Below are 14,389 nucleotides of genomic sequence, written 5' to 3'. Positions count from 1 at the left end.
TGGATCCTGGGAGGTAGAATTCATTGGGGGAATTAATATAACAATCCCCGCACTAATGACACTGATTAAATTCCTAATATCTCTGAACTTTGGTTTTCTGACCTATAAAATGGGAAAAATCATCTAAGTATTAACTGAAAATAGGCTGAATTTATGTAAGACACCCCCCCCCCCAAATAAGTATGGTGTGAATGATCCAGGGGGCTATTTTTTCTCATGTCTCATGACATCTGGGGTAAGCTGCTGGTAGTGTTAGCTCAGAGACTAAATGATGTCAGGGTCTAGGTGTCCACAATTCTCTTGGCTTTTCCCTCATGGTAGGGAGATGGCTGCAATCACTCCAGTCCTTTCAATGCCTTTCTAGGAAGCAGGAATGAGTAGAGGAAACAGCAAGAGGCATGCATCAGCTGGGTCAGCCTCTCTTGAAAGAGCTTTCCCAGAGCTCTACTCATGCACATCTCATTGACCAGGACTGTGTCATATCACCACTCCTAACTGCAAAGGAAGTTAAGAAATGTCACTTTTAAAGCTGGGTACAGAACCCAAATCAAGATCTGTTAGTAACAAATGGAAAGGAAAGTATGTTTTGGGTAGGCTTCTAGAAGTAGCCCTTACCCCTACCTCCCAAGGTTGCCTTCCACATAGTAGGAAGTAGTAGGAAGTAGTAGGAAGGTACTATGTGCTCATTGAACAGTGGCTAGTTTTCTTTTTCTGATTTAGTTGACAGCTTCTGAACCTGGCTTGTCCTCTGTTGCCCTACCATAACTGTTCCTCAAAGAGGGGGAAAAGAGGGAGCTCTGGGTTGTCCCACGACTCTTACCTTCACGGTGTCCCAGTGATTTCCATGACAGTTAGTGACAGTACGTAACAAACCATCCCGAAACTCAGGAGGATAAAACAATAAGCATTGTCATTGCTCACCAGTGCACAGGTAGACTGGATGGTTCTCTGGTCTAGGCTGGACTTGCTCATCCATCTGAGATCAGCTGCGGGCCTGGGAGGTGGCTGTGCTGAATTTGGCTGGGGTTTCTCACAGGTGTGGCAGGTCAGAGCTGCCAAGGGACACTGGAAGGACCGGATACAGGTAGAGGTGAAGAGTTGCAGCCATTCTGTAATCCGTTCATCCCAGGTTGAGGGATGCTATAGTGCCCTGATGTCATGGTAGGACCCAAGACATTCTGTTTACTTGTGAATCGCACCTCCTTTGTCCTGCTCTATCTCTCACCAGAACTTCTTCAGATCCTCTGTTTTCTGCAGAAATGTTCATGGACTAGCTTTTATTTTCACTTGCTCAGTCTTCTTGCTGTCCTCCCCTGATATCCAGAGACCACCAGGACATTGGACAATCACAGCTCCTCCCACTGGCCCATACCCACTTGCATCAGGGCACTATCATCCCATCAGGTGGCTCTTCCCTTCCAGGCTGAACCTCTGGGAGGCATGAAGCTTGGGCGGCTGTCCTCCTGAACAGCCAAGGGCCCTGGGGCAAGGTCCCCAAGGCTCCCAATAGTTTTTATCCTATAAGCCTTGATTTCAAACTAAAGATACCTTCTCCTCTAGAGCTTTCTTAACAAGCCCAATTCAGGGCAGCTTGCAGCCAGGTCAGCTGCCTCGGGCTGCATCCCTTTGGGCAAACCTCAAAGGCCTGCATTCCTTCTCACCACAGGTGTGAAGTGCTTATGAGCACAGACCCTGAAGCCAGGTGGCCTGGGTCCTTGACCTGGCTCATCTATCACCTGCTTCCTGTGTGATTTGGGGCCAATTACTTTCTTGTCTGTACTTGGAAACAGTGATAACCTGCCTCGTGAGTTATCAGGATTAATCATGCTTCCAGAACAGTGCCTGGCACACAGCAATAGGCGTACAAGGCTGTCCCTGCCACCTTTGCCACTACTCTCTCTTTTTGGTCCTGTTCATGCTATGCTTTCATTATGCAGCATTAATCTTGGCTGCTGCTTTAATTATTTCCTCCTCCCCCTTTCTTCATTTATTCAAACCCCGCCTGTGTGCTTTCCATATATTAGTCACTGTGTTAGACACAGGAGACAAAAAAAAAATAATAAAAAAAAAAATAAAAATCAGTCAGCTGTGGTCTTTGTCCTCATGAAGACAGCTCATTAAACAAACTCTTTAAAAAATCCCACCAGCAAGGAGCAAGGATGACAAGAGCTTTGGTAAGGTGGTTGGATGCTATCAGAGCCCAGAGTGCAAGAACTGTAACTTTTTTAGAGTTCTAAAGTGCTGTTACAACAAATTATGCTGGGGTAACTAGGCCATTACCTGCGGCTTACAAATATTTTGGCTACAGTTCACTTAGATTTTGACTGTAACCGGATTTGACTTGTCTTTAGTGGCTCCATTTCCTCTGAGTTGAAAAGGAGGTCACATCTTTCAGGAATGAAACTTGACAGCCAGTAGCATTTCTTCTCTGTGAACCACTCATAGGAAGGAGGGCCATCACGTGGCACTGGGTATAACTCACTTTGTTAGAGCCAAATTGCAGTCCCGGAGTTTAAAAAAAAAATTGTATTTCTGTTAGAGACATACGTGGCCCCAGTTTAAAACGGCAAACAGTACTCAAAAACCTCTTGAAAACAGCAGTCCCCTCTACCCTCACTGGTTCTTCCTCCCCTGAGGCTAAGACTTCCAAATATTTGGAGGTATTTCTTTTTGTGTTTCTCAATAACATATGCATATTGCAATTTCTTGATTTCTCTGGGTTGGATGTTTGTATACCCTATGATACTATTGTATAGTGTTGGTGTTTATACCCTGACACTCACACTTCCTCTGCTTCCCCAGCCATCTGACTTATTTCTATATCAATGTTTGGTCAAATTAGTATTCAGGGTTTGTGCTACTTTGTTCATGTAAATATCAATCACAGCTGAACCATAGAGCTGACCAGAATTACCTTTTCTTTCTCATACTTAGCATTAATAATTGCCTCATTTAAAACATTTTGCTTAATTTTCTGAGTATTCACCATTAATTGGTACTGTTGTCACTACTGGAGCTGAAATTTTTTTTTTAATAACAGCACATCAAGTTCCTTTTTTTATTTTAGGTGTGTCTCCTCTGGACAATTTCTGGACCTGCCTCCAGAAGACCCCAGACTGCAATTCTGTTTTTTTTTGTTTTTTTTTTTACATTCATCACAGGAATCCTCATCACGACCATCCTGGGAATTCCTTTAACTCTTTCCCATGTTGGATCCTTTACTTTCTTGACCTCATATCTTTTTCTTTTCAAAAATTTACTTCCTTGCTTTGGTGAAGCATCTTAGTAAATGGAGTTCATGAATACCTAAAAATAATTTCACTCTATGTCCACACTTGACTATTAGAATAGCTGGTGTGATGGTTGTTTATGCATCAACCTGACTGGGCTAACGGATGGCCAGATGGCTAAAAAAAACATTATTTTTGGGGCAGCTCCAGTGGCTCAGTGGTTTAGCACTGCCTCCAGCCCAGGGTGTGGTCCTGGAGACTCAGGATCAAGTCCCACATCGGGCTCCCTGCATGGAGCCTGCTTCTCCTTCTGCCTGTGTCTCTGCCTCTCTCTCTCTCTTTCTCTCTCTCATGAATAAATAAATTAAATCTTTAAAAAAAAAAGACTTTATTTTTGGGGGTTTTGGTGAGGGTGTTTCTGGAAGAGATGAGCATTTTATTCAGTAGATTGCATAAAGATAAAAATAGAAGAAACAATGAGAAAAGGGTGACTCCCCACTCTCTCTTCTTTTGCTGGGAGGTCCATTCTCCTGCCCTTGGACAACAGATCTGCCCTGAATCAGATCTTTGAATTCTGGACTTATACCAGTGGTTCTTTGGTTCTCAGTCCTTCAGTCTCAGACTGAATTGTATCACTGGCTTTCCTGATTGTTCAGCTTGTGGACAGTAGACTGTGGGACTTCCAGGCCTCTATAAATGTGTGAGCAAATTCCTATAACAAATCTCCTCTTACCTATATCTGCATCTATAGCTATAGCAAATCTAATTCCGTATGTCCTATTGGTTCTATTTTTTTCTGGAGAATTCAACACAGCTGGGTATAAAATTTTCATTTACAAATAATTTTCACTCGTAGTTTGAAAAGCGCTGTTACATTGTTTTTCAGATACCATTATCACTTTCAATAATTCTGATAACATTCTTATTCTAAACTTTCTATATGTGGCCTATTTTTTTCTTCCTGGAATTTTAGGATGTTTCCCCATGCCTGCTCTTCTAAAATTGTGCAATGGTTTGCTGTGATGTGGGTCTCATTTTCATTCTTCGTGCAGGAAACTCAAGTTAGCCCTTTCAATCTGGAGACAAATGCCTTCAGTCTTGGAAATTTTTTCTGTAGTTCTTTAATAAGATCTTCTCTTCTATATTCTCTTTTATCTCTTTCTAGAACTCCTGTCATGCAATGTTGCTTTGACTCATAGGTTGTAATTATCTTAGCTTCTCTCTCCAACTTTATATATTTTTTTTTTTGTCTTTCTGGGCGATCTTTTCAACATTATTCTATAATGCTTCAATTTTTTTCTTTTCTATTGGTTTTTAAAAACTTCTCTTCTGTAGGCTATGGGTGGCTCAGTCATTTAAGCATCTAATTCTTGATCTCAGGGTTGTGAATTCAAGCCCCATGTTGGGCTTTACACTGAGTGTGGGACCTACTTTAAAAAAATAAATAAAATTTTAAAAATAAAAGTTTCTGTTCTCAACAAAATGATGGTTACCAGAGGCAAGGGAGATGGTGGGGTGGGCAAAATGAGTTGAGGGGGAGAGAGAGATACAGGCTTACAACCATGAAATGAAGTCATGGGGATAAAAGGTATAGTGTAGGGATATAGTCAATGGCATAGTAATAGCACTGTTTGGGGACAGATGTTAGTCACACTTGCAGTGAACACAGCATACTGTATATAGACTTGTCAAATCACTATGCTGTATACCTGAAACTGGTATGCAATATTGCATGTCAACTATACTTCAATGTAAAAAAGTTCTGCTCTCATATTTTGAATTTCCTGGAGCTCTTTCTTATTCTATACATCCTACAAATATCACCTTTCTTTTTTAACATTAGCTTTTTTGTTTAAAATATGCAATACTTTCTCATCTTTCTAAGGATAACTTTTTGAAGCATTGTTTTAAAGGGTTTCTAAAAATAATAATAATAATAAAAAGGTTTCTACTCCTTTTACAATAGCCAAATTGTAGAAGCAGCCCAAGTGTCCATCGATAGATGAATGGGTAAGGAAGATGTGGTATATATATATATATATATATATATATATATATATATATATATAATATTATTCATCAATAAAAAAGAATGAAATCTTACCATTTGCAATGACAGGCGTGGAGCTAGACAGTGTTATGCTATGTGAAATAAGTCAGTCAAAGAATGACAAATACCATATGATTTCAGTTCTATGTGGAATTTAAGAAACAAAATGAATGAGCCAAGGGGGAAAAAGAAAGACAAACCAAGAAACAGACTCTTTTTTTGAAAAAAAAAGATTTATTTATTTATTCATTCAGAGAGAGCGAAGAGAGAGGCAGAGACACAGGCAGAGGGAGAAGCAGGCTCCATGCAGGAAGCCCGATGTGGGACTCAATCCTGGGTCTCCAGGATCACACCCCAGGCTGCAGGCGGCGCTAAACTGCTGCGCCACCGGGGCTGCCCCAAGAAACAAACTCTTAACTATAGAGAAGAAACTTATGGCCACCAGAAGGGAAGTGGGCAGGGGATGGGTGAAATAAGTGATGAGGATTAAGGAGGGCCCTTGTCTTGATGAATACTGCGTAACACATAGAAGTCTTGAATCACTATATGGCACACCTGAAATTAATATAACACTGTATTAACTGTATCAGAATTAACATAAAATAAAATATAAAGAAAGAAAGAAAAATGAAAAGGTTCTGCTCTTGCCACTCTACATCTTTTGAGTTCCTCTTATCTGTTGTCTTTTTCTGTCATTCATGCTAGAACTTTTCCCTCAAATACCTGGTGACACCTGGTTGTCCACTTTTTAGTCAAAAGTGAAGCACAAGGTTTCCTTTGGGGGTGATGAAATGTTCTGGAATAAGATGGAGGTGGTGATTGCACAATATTATGAATGTAGCATCACTCAATTGTTCATTTTAAAATGACTAGTTTTACATTATGTGAATTTCACCACACACAAAATTTTTTTAAAAAAGAGAAGTACAAAATGGCTTTGGGACAAAGATCTCTGTTGTGCAAGGGTAGAGCTCATTGACTGGTAGACCTGGACCCAAGGGATAGGTTAGGAACCTCGTCATCTCACTGGGGATTCCCAAGTGTCAGTAACTGTTGGCCTTTCCCATTAGTTCAGTTTCCCTGGCAAGGAATGCTCTGACCTCCTACTTGAGTTGAGCTATTAGCCTGGATCCCAGTCTCTGGGACCTCCAGAGGGGGTAAAGGACACACTTCCCTCAGGGTGCCACCTCACCCCACCACGTTTCTCCTGATATCTCTGAGTCAAAGGCACTTGGGTTCAACTTCTCCAGAGAGGAAACTCTGATGCAGTTCTTATTTGCCAGTTTAGGATAATCCCCTGGATGCCTAGATCTGGAAGGTCCCTGTTAGGGAGGGATAGGCCTTGGGCTGCACAGATTTGGGAAGTTTGGCTTTTTCTTTTTGCCGATATTGACTTCAGTCTCATTCACATCCCTGCGGTCCTAAGTTCTTGGCTTCCAAATCTTCAGACTTCCAAATTTCTTCTTCCTTCTTGATACTCAAATTGCTTAGGGATACCTCCCCAGACATAGGTTTCTTCATTCTGCTGACCAGATTGTGTGTGTGTGTGTGTGTGTGTGTGTGTGTGTGTGTTTTCAAGTACAATGATCCATCTTTTAGGCTTTGGCTGTTCCTCCAGGAAGTTCCTACTGAAGCTCCAACTCCTGAAGGATGGTGGGGTGGTGAGCTGCATGAGCAAGGCTAGGGGCGGAGGGTCTTGGCACTGATGGGCTGCTTGCACATGAACATGTTACAGGACTGCTCTTCATGCCAGGTTTGTGAACATTTTCTGATCTATAAAATGGTGGGTTGAGGGCAGATGCCCTTTCCAGTCCTCAAAGCCAGTGCTTGGACAGAGGCCTTTCAAAGATCAGGTGTCGGCCCCTTTGGAAGTTGAATTACTAGGAGTCCCTTTGAAACCTGGAGCGGTCATTTAATCTTTGCCTGCACCTTTGGAGCAACATTTTCAGCTAAAGGTATAAAGCACATTAAAAGTAAGAGAATACTTGAAACACAAGATAATCCCCAGGGGATAGAACTATTGACTAGAGCAGGTGACTTAGAACTTAACCCATTAGCTGAAATGGATCTACTTAAATTTTCATGCATCAGGGATGGCTAATAGTTTGGCCTTACATTCCTCTACTCAGTGACCCTTCTCCTTCCTTAGATCAGATTTGGGCTTTCCCTGGCTTCACACAAACTTTCCAAATTGCCTTGAGGATAGGAATATCTGCAGAACTCACGCAACAGGGGCTCATCAACACATTAGAAAAAACAAGAAAAATCAGTGGTGTAGAACAAATATTAATATTCTAAAATGTTATAAAGGCCATCTTTATTTACATACAGAAACAATTTGGGAGGGGAAGGGAGTAGACTCAGCTGGGCAGGGAGGGGGGTGGTCTGGGTTACCAAGGAACCTATAGGCAGTTACCCAGAATCTCCTTTCGGACGTTTACCAAAATATGCAGAGCCCTGTAAAGCTGCAATCCAGAATCTAAGCTACTTCTGAAACTCTGCTGTTAATTTTAGAAAATAAGAATTGGAGTCAAGTTTGTGTGGTTTTGGTTTCATAAGTCTTCGTTTTTTTGTTGTTTTTGTTTTTGTGGTTTTTTTTCTCTCTCTCTTTTTTTTTTGTTCTTTTTGGGTTTTTTATTTTTATTTTTAGTCTTTAAATTTTATTTTATTTTTTAAATTTTTTATGTTTTGGTTTCATAAGTCTTTTTTTTTTAAGATTTTATTTCTTTATTCATGAGAGACACAAAGAAAGAGAGGCAGAGACACAGGCAGAGGGAGAAGTAGGCTCCCTGCTGGGAGCCCGATGTGGGACTCAATCCCAGGACTCGGGGACCACGCCTGAGCCAAAGGTAGACACTCAACCGCTGAGTCACCCAGGCATCCCTGGTTTCATAAGTCTTGAGAGAAATTTCCCTCTCACTCTTGTGCCTCAAATGATTCCTTTCTGCCCCTCCTCCAGCCTTCACTTTTCCCTCCTCACTAAATACCAGTCCATCTCCTCCCTCTCCCCTCTTCCTTCTCTCCATAAAGCTCCCATCCTCCCCTCCCACCACACTGTTTCCCCAAACCCCACTGAGACCCCTGCCCCAGCCCCAGGGGGCTGTGGGAGACATGCAGACCTCCTTTTCCTCTAGCCTCCCCTGGCTGCTTCCAGGCCAACTTCTGAGCTGTTTCCACGAGGACTCTGAATCAACCCCTTTGGATCCCTGATGTTTATCTTCCAAGTTGAAAAGTTTAATTGCAGCCAGGAGTGAGGCCTTGGAGGCGGAGCAGGGGAGGGTGGAAGTAATAAATTCCCACCAGACCTACAGGATGCTGTCCAATGCCCACTGAGGGGCAGTGACTGCCTGGGGGAGTGGTGTGGGGGTGCTTGGAGTTCAAGAGGCCAGGAGGCTGTGTCCACTGGCAATTAATCAGCATGTGAGAGCTCATAGCTTGTTCTCCATGTGCAACTCTGGTCTGCTCATTTCATCTCTGAAAATCTAGTTTGCCTTCATCCCAGTTTTTTCGTGACTCTCACTTTTTTTCTTTTTGGGGCAAATTCTTCAATTCCATATGTCTATTTTAACTGAGAAGTGCTTGGGGAGCACAGATGGTGAGAAAGACACACACAAGGTAAAGTCGCATTGTTCTGCTGTATCCTAGCAAAACCTTTGTGGGTTTGGTCTGACATATTTGCAGTGGCCTCGAAGGTGAAAGGGAAAAATTCAGCTTCTTTTGACATAATAAATTGAGTCAATCTTTTGGCCATCCTTGAAAAATGAATGGGCTCCTGAGCTTGCTTTTTTTAAGAAATGTATTTTTTAAATATACTTCTAGTCCAGAGGACCCTGGGTTGCCTACCAAAGTGATGCAAAATCCTGAGCCCAGGGAAGAAATGGGAATGCAGGTGGGGTCTCACTGACTTGGCATCCTGAGTTCTTACTGGTCAAGTGGGGATGTGCCTGGGAAACCAGTTGGATCAACCATTTGTTTCCCAGCTGGTTTGCTGTGTTATTTTGAACCATTAGTCTCTGCTTCACTATTTCCTTATGTGCAAGATCTGAAAGCCTAAAATAAATCCTGAGATGAATTTTTTTTGGCATCTGAGGTCTAAGGAAAAAATGTTTGGCTGTGTATACCACAACCTCTAGGCGAGTGGAATTGGCTGGAAGGTCAGTTTTGGGCTGGCTTCTAAAGGAGTTGGTGCCTCAGTTTCTCCATTGACTCCCCTTTTGCTATGAACATTTCCCAAGCAACCAAGACAGAAGACTTTTATTTTAAAGATTGTATTTCAATTCAAGTTAGTTAACATATAGTGTATTATTAGTTTTAGTAGAATTTATTGATTCATCATTTGCATATAACATTGCTTATTACATCACGTGCCCTCCTTAATGCCTGTCACCCAGTTACCCCATCACCCCACCCATCTCTCCTCCAGCAACCCTCAGTTTATTCCCTATAGTTAAGAGTCTTTTATGGTTTGCCTCCCTCTGTTTTTATCTTATTTTATTTTTCCTTCTCTTCCCCTATGTTTTGTTTCTTAAATTCCACATATGAGTGAAATCATATGGTGTTTGTCTTTCTCTGCCTGACATTTCGCTTAGCATGATACACTCTAGTTCCATCCATACCACTGCAAATGGCAAGATTTCATTCTTTTTGATGGCTAATATTCCATTGTCTCTCTATATATACATATCTCACATCTTCTTTATTCATCAGATAGACACTTGGGCTCTTTCTGCACTCTGGCTATTGTTGATAATGCTGCTATAAACATTGGTGGGCATTTAACCTTCAAATCACTATTTCTGTATCCTTTGGGTAAATACCACTAGCTTCCAGAAGCTGGTCATTTTCAGGACTAGACCAGCTGTCTCTCAGTACAAGCCTTACCTAGTAGTGTTTACCCAAAGGTAAATTTGGGTAAATTTCTTGGGTCGTAAGGTAGTTCTATTTTTATCTTTAGAGGAACCTCCATACTGTTTTCCAGAGTGGCTGCACTGGTTTGCATTCCTACCCACAGTACAAGAGGGTTCCCCTTTCTCTGCATCCTCACCAACATCTGCTATTCCTGAGTTGTTAATTTTAGCCATCTGACCGACATGAGATGGTATCTCATTGTAGTTTTGATTTGTATTTCCCCGAAGTTGAGTAATATCGAGCATTTTTTACGCGTCTGTTAGCCATTTGTAACAAGTCAGAAAACATTTAATATTTGTATTGACACAGATTCTCTCCTCTACCAAACTACTCAGGCTCCAATGAACTTTTCAAGTAGGGCTTGACTTTTTGACTCTTCATCTTCATCTCTGCATTGTCCAATTTTAGTGAGAATCCTGCTAAGTCAACTTAACTAGAATCCTCAGCCTTTGATATTTGATCCAGTTTCTTATCCTCCACCATCCCCCAGATGATATCTGATCACCTCAGCGTGCCTTCAGCAAGAATCCTCTCTGCTCCATTTAGCAAGAATCTCCCTTTATCCCTGATGTTTCCACTTGATAATTTCTACCCACTGACTCCCACCCTGCCCCATGGCTATAAATTCCCATGTGTCCATGTTGTCTTCAAAGATGAGTTTAATTCTCCCCCATTACAGTGATCCTTACTCCTATTGCCTTGGAAAAAGTCTTCCTTACTGTGCTTTCAGAAGTGTCATTTGAATAATTTTTTTTTCAGGACGCTTGAGTGGCTCAGCGGTTGAGCACCTGCCTTTGGCCCAGGGCCGTGATCCTGGAGTCCTGGGATCCAGTCCCACATTGGGGTCCCTGCATGGGGCCTGCTTTTCTCTCTGCCTGTGTCTCTGCCTCTCTCTCTCTCTTTTTGTGTCTCTCATGAATAAATAAATAAAATCTTTAAAAAAATGAATAATTTTTTTCTTTAGCAGTATTTTTTTTATTCAAATGACTGTTTTACTATATGTAATATTGGCCTATGACAGAGCTGTTACGACCACTATTGCTATTTCACAGATGAAGAATCCAAAACTCAGTTAGGATATCACAAGTCCAGAACAGGCAGTGACCCCCTACCATCTGGGTCTTCTGACTCTCGCATGCGTGCTTTCTTACCAGAGGCAGAGGCAGAAATGAGGTACTCTCTAGTTTGAAGAATGCTTGGAGCAAAAAGGGTTAGTGTCAGAGCTGAGCATGAAGTAGAACTTTGATGAATACTTATTCCTTGCCCCATTCAACAGGGGCAGCTGTATCTGCTAAGACAGGAAAGTTCCAAGCCTTATTATGTAACAGCAGCTGCATTTCCCAGAAAGATCACTATCCTTGCAGCATCTAAGCATTGAGAAGCGCACTGGGAATGGACTGTTGGATATTTTGGGCCAGATCTCTACCAGGGGAAATAATCTGAGTGATTTGAAAGAGCTTTTTTAAGCCCACCAAGTCCTGTGATGAGCGTGTGCGTCATTGAAGACGTCACTTGGTTCTGAAAGGGTCTCTAAGGCTCCCATTCTCACCAGCAAATTTCAAACTCCTTGCCACTGGGCTAAACCGAGAAATAAAGGACACACTGGAAAAAATGAATTTGAAAGGAGCCAAGAGACCCTACCATTAAGTCAATAAGCTAAAAAAAAATTAAAAAATTAAAAAAATAAAGGAACAGAAGAGAATTTGTAGTGCTCATCTGTGCTCTGCTGGGATTGCCAGGAAGTTGTCATTAAAGTAATGGCAGTGTGTTTGAGATGAATACTGATCTTTATAAAATGATCCAGTGAGGATTTTGGAGAAAGTCTGGGGCAAAGAAAGTAGTAATTATGTAACTTGTGTCCCAGCTCTGGATCGGTTATTAACTACTCATGTGACCTTGGATACATCACTTCTCCTTTCTTGTCCTCAGTTTCTTTATTTGTACAAAGAGATAGTTGGGCAAGGGGATCAATTTTTTTAAGGCTCCTATAACTATTTGCCATTCTTTGGACCTCAATTTTCTGTCACAGCACCAAGGAGAAGGGTTGTGGCAGGTTGCAGCTTTTGCCAATGGGCAGAGAGAACACCTGACAGCATCCTGTACCCAAACACACTAAGGAAATAATAGTGTCACTGCCCCACACAATTCACATCCAAATGGAGATTTATAGTTATAGAGTTTCCATGCACATTATCTGAATTATTATGATAAACACTTCAGTATTCCCCCAGGCTGCTGGGAGGACTGACACCGATACAAGTATATGGTAAAGGTACATTCTTTGGCCAACTGGAAGAAACGAAATAGCCTCCAGAAGCTGGAGGTTATTTTGTATTTTTCAGTACAAGCTTTTGATTAAACTTCGAGAGGATGATTCTGTTTGTGGTCATATGTTTCTATCCCTCTTTCTCTCCCTTCATTCCATCATCCATCCACTCATCCACCCATTAAATCCATCCATCCATTCTTCCATCCATCTATCTATCCACCATCATCCATTCATCTATCCATCCATCTATCCATATACCCACCTGCCCATCCATCCATCCATCCATCCATCCATCCTTCTATCCACCCATCCATCAATCCATCCATCCACCCATCTATCTGCCCATCATCCATTCATCCATCTATTCATCCACCCATTCATCCATTCTTTCATTCATTATTCTCTAAAAGTGTTTACTGAGCACATAATTATAGGGGCTATGGCAGGCCCTGTGAGGGATATAAGGGACATGTTAAAGATGGGCCCTTGTACCAGAAGAGTCCTTTATTAATGTGGGAAGACAAGCCCCTGCAGCAAAGATAATAATACAGCTAGAATGATCAGTGCTGATGAAGAGTACAAGAGAATCACAGGACCCTTGTCACCCCTTTCTTCCCCCTCTGTCTGCTATATTCTCTTGGACACCTGTGTAGCAGGCCTATCCCTGTCAAACTTCTTCCTTAGCTGAAAGTCATTATGTGGTCACATTAACACAGCTGAGAAAAGAACATTACAGAGCCACTTCACAGAATATTATTGAGCTGTTTCCTGAATGGCATTATTATTGCAGCTGGGCCCTCCTACTCGCCCAGAGAAATGTCACTGTGGTGGAATGGACCCTTCCTTAGTTTTCTCAGAATATAAATATATATTTATATGTTTACATATAAATATTCCTTAGTTTTCTCAGAATATAAATATATATTTATATATATTTATATATACAATTATGGTATATATATGAATGGAATATATTTATGTATGAATGGATATATATATTATATATATAATGGAAAATGGATGTGTCCTCTTCTCCAGCTTCTTAGTATGATTCTCATTCAACTTGTTCTTTTGTCATTAATTTTAATAGAAATGAATAATTAAAAGGATAAGTACTTGCTATGATTTCTCCCAGACCATCCCACTTTTAGGATGGTTGTGGTAAACTGGGGTTTGTCAAAGGAACATGATCAGTATGGTGAGAAAGGCGTGGTGCAGAGATCATGGCACCACACTGACAACTGCGGATGCTTATCATCCACACGCTGAAGGGCTTCTCAGTGGAAGAAGGATGATGTTTGTCATGGCTTAACATAGAAGGTCAAAGTGAAGATAAAATTCTAAGTCAGGGGACACCTGGGTGGCTCAGTGGTTGAGCGTCTGCCTTTGGCTCAGGGCGTGATCCCAGGGGTCCTGGGACCGAATCCTGATCGGGCCCTCCACAGGGAGCCTGCTTCTCCCTCTGTCTATGCCTCTGCCTCTCTCTGTGTGTCTCTCATGAATAAATAAATAAAATCTTTAAAAATTTCTAAGGCAGATTGTTGTTCAACATAAGAAGCCACTTTCTGAAGCCACCAAAATGTCCATCGAGTTAAAAATAAGTGAACAAGATGTGACATATCCACACAATGAGATATTATTCAGTGATAAGAAGAATGAAATACTGACACCTGCTACAATATGGATGAATCTTGAAGACATGATGGTAAGTGAAAGAAGCCAGATGCATAAGGGCACCTATTGTATGGTTCCATTTATATCAAATGTCCAAAATAGGCAAATCCGGAGACAGAAAGTAGATCAGTGGTTGCCTGGGCCTAGGGGTGAGGGGGGTGGTCAGAAGACATTGGGAAGTAACTGCTAATGGGTATAGGGCTTCTTTTTAAGTGATGGACATGTTCTAAAACTGGGGTGATGATTGAATAACTCTGT

The sequence above is a fragment of the Canis lupus genome, chromosome 31, assembly GCF_003254725.2.
Source record: "Canis lupus dingo isolate Sandy chromosome 31, ASM325472v2, whole genome shotgun sequence".
In the NCBI taxonomy this organism is placed as follows: domain Eukaryota; kingdom Metazoa; phylum Chordata; class Mammalia; order Carnivora; family Canidae; genus Canis; species Canis lupus.
The sequence above is the reverse complement of the archived record's forward strand: the minus strand, read 5'-3'. Positions refer to the sequence as shown.